This window comes from Geospiza fortis, unplaced genomic scaffold (assembly GCF_000277835.1).
Source record: "Geospiza fortis unplaced genomic scaffold, GeoFor_1.0 scaffold166, whole genome shotgun sequence".
NCBI lineage: Eukaryota > Metazoa > Chordata > Aves > Passeriformes > Thraupidae > Geospiza > Geospiza fortis.
The window spans coordinates 1,646,493-1,658,576 of record NW_005054310.1 but is presented as its reverse complement, the minus strand read 5'-3'; positions in this window follow the sequence as shown (position 1 = coordinate 1,658,576).

The window sequence follows — 12,084 nt, the reverse complement described above, 5'->3', positions numbered from 1 at the left end:
TGCACGGGGTGAGGGCTCGTTTGAGGAGGTTTGTGCTTCCTTAGTTTTTCCAAATGATGGGCAAGATTTCCCAGTGCACTCTGCCTGCCTTTTACTGCTTCGGAGATTCAGTGGTCATAAAGTTTAATTGCTCAGTTAAGCAGGCTTTACAGTTGCTCTGTGTTGCTGGGATGCCACAAAGCAGATTGAGCAAACTAGTGAAGCTGGATCATAACTGTTAAAACCAAAACACACATATTCGTGTGTGTGTGTGTGTGTGTGAAAAACATTCAATACGTGGGCTGAAGAATCCTAAATACAGAAATGGGTATACATTGTACAAGAAGGCACATGTTTTGGTGTTGTGGAGCGAGTTACAAGAACCCTAAATCCCCCCTGATCTCTTTACAGGATGGCAGAGGGAGCCCCCAGTGTGCAAGTCAAACTGGCACAGCCAGGGCTCTGTTTGGGCTGCAAGATGGAGGGGAAACACAACAGCTAAGGCTTCCTTCCACTCTCCCGGGGCAGCAGAAATAACCTGCTGTGAACGAAGCACAGGAAAAGGGAAAAAAATGCACACAAGCGTCTATGACTATTTGCCAGTGGAGGAATCGAGTCTCTCATGGGGAGTGGAATTCAGTGAAGCTGGCTGTAGGTGAGGGCTCAGACCAGCTCTGCTTCTCATCGTCTGCTTGACCTTTACCAGCTCCCTTTGGCAGCCCCACAGCCTCTGTCCCCACCCACCATTGGCGGGTTCCTGTTTCTTTTCAAGTCTCTTGGTTGTGGGTGACGCTGGATGCACGTGCCTAAGGAGAGCACAGCAAACACTTTAGGGTGGTGGAGGCCTCTAGAGACAATTTCACTACAAGTAAATTCCCCAGTTATCTTAATGCCAGCAGGCATCTCAGTAAAAGTGGTTTTGTGTTCATACTTTTTTTTTTTTTTATTAACAAAGCAGTTTGCTGACAATATAAACTATTGGCTAGAGCAGTGCTGCTCAAACTGCCAGCTATGGCTACCAAAGAAGCCATGGAACAGTTCAAAAGGGCTGTAGCTCACAAAGAGTTAATCAAACCACAATACTTTTATATCAAACTGCCAACAGTTCAAGCCAGTAAGTATTTCTTTTGGTAAGTGGGTGTTGTGCAGGGCTTGCAGGATTTTCAGAAACAGACAAATCAAAAAGTAAGCCATGCTTGGAAAACCAAAATAATATAAAATTGCACAATGGACAATAACACCAGCCCCCAGCTCAGACCCCATAGGATGGTGCCCACTTGGTGAGGCACTGCCTGTGCTGGGGTCATGCTCAGCTCCTGACTCTTCCCACCTCAAGGAGCTACCCCAGTCCTCCTGCTCCCTGACAAAGTCATATTGAAAACCATTGCTTTTGGGATCCACGTCCTAGTTTGTAGCAATATTTTTCAAGCATTATTTTTGAGTCTGTGACAGTAGTACAAATCAGCTGATTTCTAGCTGTTCTTTAGCACAGATAAGTAGTGACAGATTTGAGTTTGTACAAACACACTTCACTGTAGCTTTTCCACTATGTTTGAGGTGCAGGTTTTGCTTGGTGGTGATGGAAAAGCCACAGAACATTAGTATTCACCCCCATCGCAGCTGGCATTAGTGCCAACCTAGTGTGCTCCCACTCTCCAAACCACAAGGACACTCACAGCTACGTTGGGCTGCACACTAGCCAGCTTTGCCCTCCCCATCTCCTGCCACCCACACACACTTACATCAGCACTGAGTCTGTTCCAGGCTGCTTGTCACAACCCTCTGACAAAGCAAAGAGAGGCAAAGGGATAAAGGGTTCAGAGAGAATTAGCAAGGAGGGAAGAGATGGAAGGAACACATATGTGGAGTGGAATATGCTTAAATACATCATTGACTACAGTTTTCAGTTGTGTTGAGGAAGCCTTCAGTATCAAGCATTCTACAAGACTCCAAACAGATGACAGAAGTTGCAAAGGTCACTTTAAGTGAACTGATTTCAAATCTAGATCAGATTAGAACTGGAGGTCTGATCACTAGATGGTTATGCAAGAGTCACATGTGAAATCATCAATTGCTCCTTATAGTGTAGCTTGAATGAAACCCTCTGCCCAGCCTTTCCTCTGGAGAATTAATGCAGGAATAGCTGAAAGAAAATGCATTTTGATATTAATTTTTCATTCTCAGAACATCCCATAAAGTAGTTGTTTCTTTTGGACATTAGGGAAAGAAGAACTGCATACATTCTTTAGAGCAGTGTTATGTTGTTTGGACCAGAGCTACCTATTGAACAGTTGTCACATCACAGCTCAGGGACATATGCCAACAAATTTGAAATCCAAACTCGCAGACATTAACAGGAACATGAAAAATTTAGATAAAATGTGCATTTCCACCTCTAATCAGGCAAGCCCGCAATGAAATTTCTCTATATGCAGCAAGATTTCTGTTGCTACGGTTTCCAAATGGCCTCATTGTGAGCAATCAATAAAGGCACTGAATGAAATTGTTAAATTAAAATTGCAGCTCCTGATGCTGAAGGCAAGGACTCTGTGCATGTTCAGTCACAACTATAGGTTAGTTTGTTTAAGTCTTTGTATTCAGAGGATTTGATCACTGCATAGAGCAAATTCATGCATGCACAGCCTGAGATCACACAGAGATGGTCGCTTTTTCCTTTTGCACAAATGATGGTTTGACTTTTGAGCTGTTGAAAGGCAAGTATGTGTCAAGATCACGACACATTAACTGCAGAATATTTTGTTCAAAATTATAAATTGCTGTATCACATTTTAGTATTTTATTAAAGCACTACTAATATTACTTATGTTCCATATGAACTGTATGAATAAAATTTCAAAAATTAATACAGTACAGAAAATTTCAAGTTTTCTACAATTTTAGTGAAAAAGGTATAAACACTATGTATAGTCAAATTGAACATCAACAGATCTGAAACTGAATGCTGTCTATGGATTATAAAGTATTTATATCAGCTCAATATGAAGAAGGAAAACCATATAATTCTCATTAAAGATCATCTGGGATGACAGAAGATTGTGAAAAATTATGGTTTTGGTTTACCTATCTAAAATGCTGCTGACCATGGAATGGAATTACATGGTAGAGATTATATGGGACCTTTTTTTCAAAATATTTTAACTCTTAAAATAAACAACTAGCAACTGAGTCCAGAATGCATAATAAACAGAATTGAAGAGCTTTTAACCCCAACCTTAAAAAAAAGAAAAGGAAAAGTGCTTATTTAAGAACAACTAAGAATAACAGTTCAGAGCCTCTTTAAATCCAATGGAATACATTTTTTAAACCCTTAATACCCTGATGTATTTGTCCCAAGCACAACCCTGGTGTGTCTGTGAGATACTTGACTTGTTTTCTTTCAAACCCCTTCAAATAATGGAATTGGTAGAACAGAAAGGTTTACTCCCCTTGATACAGACAGCATGCTAGAAGGAAAATAAATGTTCCAAAGATTTCCAATGATAATCAACAGAAGTTGTAATTACAAAAGGTAGAGGTACTTTAAAAAGCTTAACTTTCAATTACATATAAACTATGAATCTATGTCATTCTGCAAACAGAACTCAGGCTCCTAAGTTATCTAAAGGCAGAGGTTTTGTATTCCCTTGAGATTTAGGCATCTACATATCATATATTTTAAACATATTTGAAATGTGGCATTCATTTCCAATCTAACCACTGATTTTTGTGTGATATAAAATCACCAGTTTGTATTTCTATACGTACCTTACTCCAAACTCCTTCATTTGACAAGACTTTGCAAGCCAGCATCAACTGTGTCTTTCATGCATAAAACTAGAGGCACCAACCATAACATCACAGAATCATCTGTGTCAGAAAGGACTTTTAAGATCATTGAGTCCAACTATAAACCCAATACTGCCAAACCCAGCACTAAAACATTTCCCAAGTACCACATCTGCACCTCTTCTAAACACCTCCAGGGATAGTGACTCTGCCACTTCCCTGGGCAGCCTGTTCCAGTATCCAACCACCCTCTGGGTGAAAAACCTTCTAATATCCAACCTAAACCTCCCCTGACACAACTTCGGGTCATTCCTTCAGGTACTGAAAGAACAATGGACTACTGCATGAGACTTTATTTGCATGAATGTTCCAGTCAATCATTAATCATCATAGGACACATATATAATTATTTTACTTTGTGTGTGAAACCTTCTCTAGAACAAAGTACCTTACAAAATGTGAACTTTGTCTTCATAAATAAAAGCATCTGGTTTGCTGTCTAACCATCTGGCTTGTCTAAAGTTTATAGTCTCCTGAGTGTTATTCACAGGCCCACATATAAGCAAGCCTCCACAGACATTTTTATTCAGTAAAAGCTTTCCCAAGCCCCTCATTTTTTCTATCTGTTTTTGATCTTGTAAAAAAATGTCACTTTAATACGTGTGTTGTAATACTGTATGTGTTTGTGTTTCTGTGAACTGTGCAGATCTCCTAGTGTGTAGATATTATGGGCTAGAGTCTCTTGGGAACAGTGGAGGAATGAACTACAGAAGAATCGTTTAGAGATATCAGACTCTACAACTTCTTCCATGCGGTCTCTGAACAAAGGCTAGGTGAGGATGGAGAGATTACTTTAAAATGCATCAACTATTAACATGTAACAAGGCACTGAGAATTGTTTCAGTTCAAGAGCTACAGCTGGTAATTGGTAACAACCACTTTATCATTCCTATACCAGACAGGCATTCTGCTGTGTTTGACAATTCCATGATTCCTGACAGCACACAGCATCCAGATAAGCTAGCTGTGTTCAGTTCTGTGTGAATAAAATGTGTTATTATTTTCCCTTAATTCTACAAGCTGAACAGTCACTACGTTTCTTCCTGCTCTCTCTGTTTCATAAACACAAGATTTTCCATCCAGAGCCCTTAGAAAGCCTTGCCAAAAGGGTTCATTCTCCTTTAAAGTTCAACTGCTCCACTTTCTGAAGAAAATGTCTCAGTTCTCTGGTAGGTCAGTAAGTACACAACAGTTCATGAGCTCTGATACTTCTGCCTAATCTGCTCTCTTACCACAGGCAATGGAAAATGTTTCACTTGAAACAACAAACATTCAAAATCAGAAATAGAAATTACCTCAGTAGATATTAATATAACTTCACAGAAGTCTATCTCTTTTTGCTCTAAATCGTGACTGATGTTTCAGCAAAGTAAATGTGTGCATATTTAAGGCTTTTTCTGTAGTCGGTAACAATGATTGCACCTCTTTATCTATTAGAAGTCAGCAACTTTCTGTATATATTATGTCAAATGTGTGATTTAAAGAGAAGTACAGACCTATGGATCATGGAGCACAGTACTGTATTTGCAATCTGAACATAATTAAGCCAACTGGAGCAAAAAGCTTGTATTTTAAGTGTGAAATAGATGTCTATTTCTACAGTCACTCTTCCTCATATTTCTTTAATATAAGAAAGTAGAAAGGATCCAAATAGCCCTGCAGAAGTTAAGACCCAGGACTTCTCTTTCTGCAGAAGAGTTGAGAGAGGGCAGCTGGATCCCACTGGACCCTGCTGTGTTTAGTTTCTAAAAATGGGAACTAAACTGAGAAGCAGCCTCCAGGGGCAGCAAAATACAGCAGGAAGCTTGGAGATGCCGTTCTGTTCTAAAAAAATAAATTGTTTCATGTACGTGATTCTATTTACTTCTTTGCTTGTTAGTGTAGCTTGGGGGTACTGGGCTGTTGCCAGGGCAGCTTCTTGCAGCTTTGATTCCTGTTGACATACAAAAGTGTGAGTGTGTGAGCTCACGCACATATACTTAAAAGCAGCTTCTGTGACTGCAGAGGAGAAGAATTTTAATTCTAATTTGCTGTCATAGATTTCACTAAAGCCTTGTATGCTACAAGAGAGATCAACCATATATTCCAAGTCTAAATCCTAGATCATTCAATTTTAGTCTCTATCATACAGACAGATTCTAAAATGAACCATAACTTTCCATCTGGAAAGTTAGTGTGTTAACTGATTATACAAACTTCCAGCCACTGTAAACAGGATTCTGTTTTGAATTTAAGTCACAACTTTTTTCAGATTTCAGCAACCACTCAGGTAACAGAGCTAAAACAGTGAGCCTTAATCTTTGTATGTTCAGATACAAGATGTGCTTTGTATTTCTATTGTTTATTGTACTGAAAGACCTAGCCTATTCATTCAAAATGAAAGTCAAGACAATCATTAATTGTGATTTTTCCCAAGTAGCAATGCTAAGCCTGGTCCTAAGTAAACTATTGTATAGCTAATTATTTACATGCATTGAATTTCAGTGTGAATGAGCCTATCACTGTGTCAATTTCTACATTAAAATCGTCTCATGTTCTCAATCTCAATGCAACATTATCATTTTTAACCTGCAAATGGGAGACAGTATTCACACCAGTCAGGATAACCCACATCCTCATGTTCCAGAGCTTATGCTACAGAGCTTCATGTAAGAAAGATAATTAAACCAAAAATTTTTCTTTAGATTTTAAATATATTTTTAGGAAAAAATATTTATTGCTATGAAAATCTTGTGTGATCCATATTTGTTTTCAGAACATATTTCCAAGAGCTGGGAAGATTTGTTTTCTGGCATGCATCAAACATTTTTCCATTGGCCACAGCATTTTTGCTCTAATTGAGTTTAGAAAACTCTTCAGCTGCTGCCTGGATGAATACAATCCGTGAAAAGCAAGCCTCAGAAATAATGGGATCCATTAGCTAATTATCATCAAACATGCATCAGTTGCAAACTGTAATATGAGAACTATATTCTGCTATCCCAGACCTTTCAGATTGTCAGATCTGCCATCAAAAAGGGATGTCAGTATCTTCTTTCCTGAAATACTTCATACTTCCTAGTGAAGGAATCCACTAATTTTCAAAAGATACAAAGCTGTACAAGACCAACACTGCCTACTGAAGAGATGATTTTGCTGTCTGAAGTAAAAACTTCAGAGAATTTGCTTTGTTTATCATGCATGAAATCCGAACAAATCTGTGCCCTAGTTAAAATTATCCACTCTGCTAAAAAACCACACAAAATCCTACAAAGTACAATCAATTGCAAATTGGGACATTTTGGTAGAAGGCGTGGATATTTTGAAATGTGATTATGGACTATGTAGAAGAATGTTTCTTTGTATTTCCCCTAAATGTTCCTTTACTTTCACAATAATTTTAATTCCTATGACAATATATATAGAAGTAACTGATTGTATTTTGGCATAGCTCTGACCTTTCTATTAATGTTTTAGATAACACATGTGGAAGATAATCTCACTGTTTCTCCCATTATTTTTCCACTGAGAGCATTTTCTCTCCTTTTTAAACAGGAGGAAATTTAGAGGCACATTACAGCTGGCCTTGTTAACATATTGACCTTGACTCTTTGTTGCCTTGCACTCTTGGCAGCTACATAATTCCTGCTAAGCGGAAGCTAAAATGCCGTGCTCTTTGAATGTTTACCTTCTGAACTTACATGTGAATTTCATTTCAAACAGGACAAGATCTGAGCAGAGAACCAACATCATGATTTCACATGGAAGTCCAGTCACTTGCTGTTTCAAATTCCAAACTACATAAAATCCCAGAAAAAACAAACCCCATGCAAGCACAGAAGTCACAAAAATCTTCAATATATTTGACTCCTGTGTTGCCAAATAAAGTGTGAGCATTCAAGTAACAAAGATGTTCAAATTTAAATTCAGGGGTTGCACTGCATCAGCCTGACAGTGTTGGTGGGCAGTGGACTGACACAGGTTCTGTACTGCAGGTTTTGGACTGCAGTGTGGTATTATGCTCCACACTGGCAAATTTCCAAAGAAAGATTCATCGCTGCTCTTCTCAGCCCAACTCGCTGGCTCTGCTCAGCTCACCTCTGTCCACCTCCTGCCATTCCCTTCCAACCCTCCTCCCTGTGGAGCCATGTTATATACACAAGGTTTGTGCTCCTGTCACAAAGTGAATAAACAACTGGAGATGCTGTCAGGGACACTCCTTACAGTGCTACATCCTGCTGCCATACCCTCACTGTTCCCAGAAAACTGGGAGAGGAGCACTGCATGTGGCTGGTCTGTGGGAGATGAGCAGGTCACAGCAGCACCTTGCATCATAGCCTGCAATAAGGTCAAAGCAGCCCCATGAGGAGGTCAGCTAGTGAGACTCTCAATCCCTTAAAGCCTCACTAAATGCCCACATAAAAGATTTAGTAGTTGCAAGAATCTTGTTGCTACAAAGATACAGACCACATCATCTGTGTACAATTAGTAGAATTAGCAGAATGACTGTGAAATAAAGTACTTAGATTTCTGTAAAATCCAAATAGTTTTTCCTTCTATTAGGAAATGACAAAATGCCCTATATGTAGATGAGTACAAACCTGCCAACATTCTATGAGATGTTCTTTCTGCTAAGAGTGCAAACATGCCTTAATTTCTCTGGGTCTGATTATTCCCTATAGGAGTCCTGGTGCAAAATCAGGTTAACAAAAAAAAGAAAAAAAAAAGGCAACCAAACAAATGCCTTACATTCCACAGGTGCAATTATTTCACAAATAAAAAGGAAGTGAACACAAGATTTTGTAGGGTGCTCGCAGATTCTAACCATGTATTCCTTTTGAAACCTGAGATACATTAACATTTTAAAGTACTCTGTGCTCAGTAAATCTAAATAGGGATATTATTAGGGCTGGGACTTTTTGTAAAAGTATAGTATCTTATATAGTATAGTATAGTATCTATAGTATCTTGAGGGGTTTCTTTTCCATTCTGGTATTTTTTTCCTTATTTTGTGGTATTTATGTTCCAATTAACTCTTACAGTGTAACACAGTCTACAGCCTCTTAGCCCTTATTCCTGTTTTTATGCCAGAAAGCAAAGGGAGCAAGCAGCACAAATCCTTTAACCTTATCTTCCAGGCAAACTTATCACTATATGTTGGTTATTGTCTTCTTTTGCTAATAGAAGGCAGAAGGATAAATGTTTGTAGGCATATCCCTGCTTTCACACAGGCTCCTCTAGGATGATTGTTTTCAGTTACAGGAAGAGCATGCAGCAGATGAACACTCAAATGAGGATGAATTTTAAAGGACCTAAGAAAGCATGCTTCCAAAATTTAAGTTTTATACATGTTAAAATTACCTATTTAATAGTATACTTCATATTAAAACACAGGTTTTCAGTAGCAGACCTTAGCTAATGCCCACACAGAAAACAGATTTAGAGTTGCTTTCTTTTTCTTTAGAAGTTCCCTGGACATCCAGCAAAACTGAATTACTAATGGCTCACCTTTGGGTCGATCATAAGTATTAGCTGAACCTTTTTTTCTAACTGGGTTAATTAGGTATTATGTTTTCTCTTTTTCACTTAAATAAAGGTTTTATAATGTCTTAATATTCCAGCTCCTGCAGCTGCTTTCATTGCGCAAGTTAAAGCTCTGGTGCCCAGCCACTTATTTTCAGCAAACATGTAAAACCTGTCTTGGCTCTGAAATGTCCACTCGTCCTCAAGAACAAACTGAAACTGACCATTCCCCTTCCTGCCATGATAGGGAAAGGCTGGATCATAGACATGTGTGACTGCATAAACACTGTTCCTTAGGAAACAGCCTTGAAGAAATAAATCACTGTTTGGATCACATGTTAAAGCTTTGTACAATTGAGGGTTTGAGATGTGCTAAATCTTACACGTTCTGCACAGTCCTATTCACTTGAACAGAACTAATCACTGCAATTGCATAAAGCTAAGTGCTTGTTTAAATCCTCACATGACTGATGACTAATGTTCAGTATTTAAATTCCTGTCCAAAGACAAAGGAACTGATTGTTTCATTTGAGCAGTCAACTTTCTAATCATCATAGTAATTTAAATCTCTATCATTTAAAATGTCTAAGAAGCATGACCTCGCTTCATCAACAGATTCTCCTTTTGTCCTTCTACACAATTTAACATACTATATACTACTGCATTAGAAGTAAAATATTTTCAGGCTGAAAGTGACTTAAAGGCCATGTTTTATGACAGATATTAAGAAATAAACAGAGACAAAGATAAATTTGATGGGGTTCCCTGAGTGCACTATATCTAAAAAGAACTCCGAGTTGATTTTAAATATAACCATCACTGAGTATTTAAGTGGGCATGAGGCAGTTTCTGAATATGTGTCAGTGTACAGTGCTAGAATCGAATACAGGGCTTACTGCTTCATCTTCTCCAGCTTACCAGAGTTCAAAATTATAAAGGCCATGGAGTTTGTATTGTTGTATCTCTAGGAAGTTCAAAGAGCGACTGTGAGCCTTTCGGGCATGGCAGCATTTTGCTCCCTTTACATCAGAAGCCCACCTGGGTTCTGCTTTGTGACTGGGGCTCAGCACAGTGCCCCGCAGTGTCAACAGCGGAGCGGGCCCCGGGCGGGTGCCCGGCCTCTCCGTGCCCCCGGGCTCTCTGTGCCGGGCTCTCTATGCCCCCGGGCTCTCTGTGCCGGGCTCTCTGTGCCCCCAGGCTCTCTGTGCCCGGCTCTCTGTGCCGGGCTCTCTGTGCCGGGCTCTCTGTGCCCCCAGGCTCTCTGTGCCCGGCTCTCTGTGCCGGGCTCTCTGTGCCGGGCTCTCTGTGCCCCCAGGCTCTCTGTGCCCGGCTCTCTGTGCCGGGCTCTCTGTGCCGGGCTCTCTGTGCCCCCAGGCTCTCTGTGCCCGGCTCTCTGTGCCGGGCTCTCTGTGCCGGGCTCTCTGTGCCCCCAGGCTCTCTGTGCCCGGCTCTCTGTGCCGGGCTCTCTGTGCCGGGCTCTCTGTGCCCCCAGGCTCTCTGTGCCCGGCTCTCTGTGCCGGGCTCTCTGTGCCGGGCTCTCTGTGCCCCCAGGCTCTCTGTGCCCGGCTCTCTGTGCCGGGCTCTCTGTGCCGGGCTCTCTGTGCCCCCAGGCTCTCTGTGCCCGGCTCTCTGTGCCGGGCTCTCTGTGCCGGGCTCTCTGTGCCCCCAGGCTCTCTGTGCCCGGCTCTCTGTGCCGGGCTCTCTGTGCCGGGCTCTCTGTGCCCCCAGGCTCTCTGTGCCCGGCTCTCTGTGCCGGGCTCTCTGTGCCGGGCTCTCTGTGCCCCCAGGCTCTCTGTGCCCGGCTCTCTGTGCCGGGCTCTCTGTGCCGGGCTCTCTGTGCCCCCAGGCTCTCTGTGCCCGGCTCTCTGTGCCGGGCTCTCTGTGCCGGGCTCTCTGTGCCCCCAGGCTCTCTGTGCCCGGCTCTCTGTGCCGGGCTCTCTGTGCCGGGCTCTCTGTGCCCCCAGGCTCTCTGTGCCCGGCTCTCTGTGCCGGGCTCTCTGTGCCGGGCTCTCTGTGCCCCCAGGCTCTCTGTGCCCGGCTCTCTGTGCCGGGCTCTCTGTGCCGGGCTCTCTGTGCCCCCAGGCTCTCTGTGCCCGGCTCTCTGTGCCGGGCTCTCTGTGCCGGGCTCTCTGTGCCCCCAGGCTCTCTGTGCCCGGCTCTCTGTGCCGGGCTCTCTGTGCCGGGCTCTCTGTGCCCCCAGGCTCTCTGTGCCCGGCTCTCTGTGCCGGGCTCTCTGTGCCGGGCTCTCTGTGCCCCCAGGCTCTCTGTGCCCGGCTCTCTGTGCCGGGCTCTCTGTGCCGGGCTCTCTGTGCCCCCAGGCTCTCTGTGCCCGGCTCTCTGTGCCGGGCTCTCTGTGCCGGGCTCTCTGTGCCCCCAGGCTCTCTGTGCCCGGCTCTCTGTGCCGGGCTCTCTGTGCCGGGCTCTCTGTGCCCCCAGGCTCTCTGTGCCCGGCTCTCTGTGCCGACTGGCTTACCATGCCCGGTGTCCGAGGGGCACGTTGTGACGGGGTGGCGGGAAGGTAAAGTTCGCCCTGTAGGATGGAATGCAGTGTCGCGAATAATTCGCGGTACCAATCTCTTGGGAGAAAACGAGACACAAAACTACGGTGTTGTAGAACGGAAGGGTCTTCGTGTGCAACTAAGTCTTGTACCTATAAATCAAACACTGAAACTTTTATTAAGACTCTGTTTTAACACTGTGATAATATCTGGAGGTGTAGGAAGAGATACTGTTTAGTGCATTATGTTAGTCTGGGGC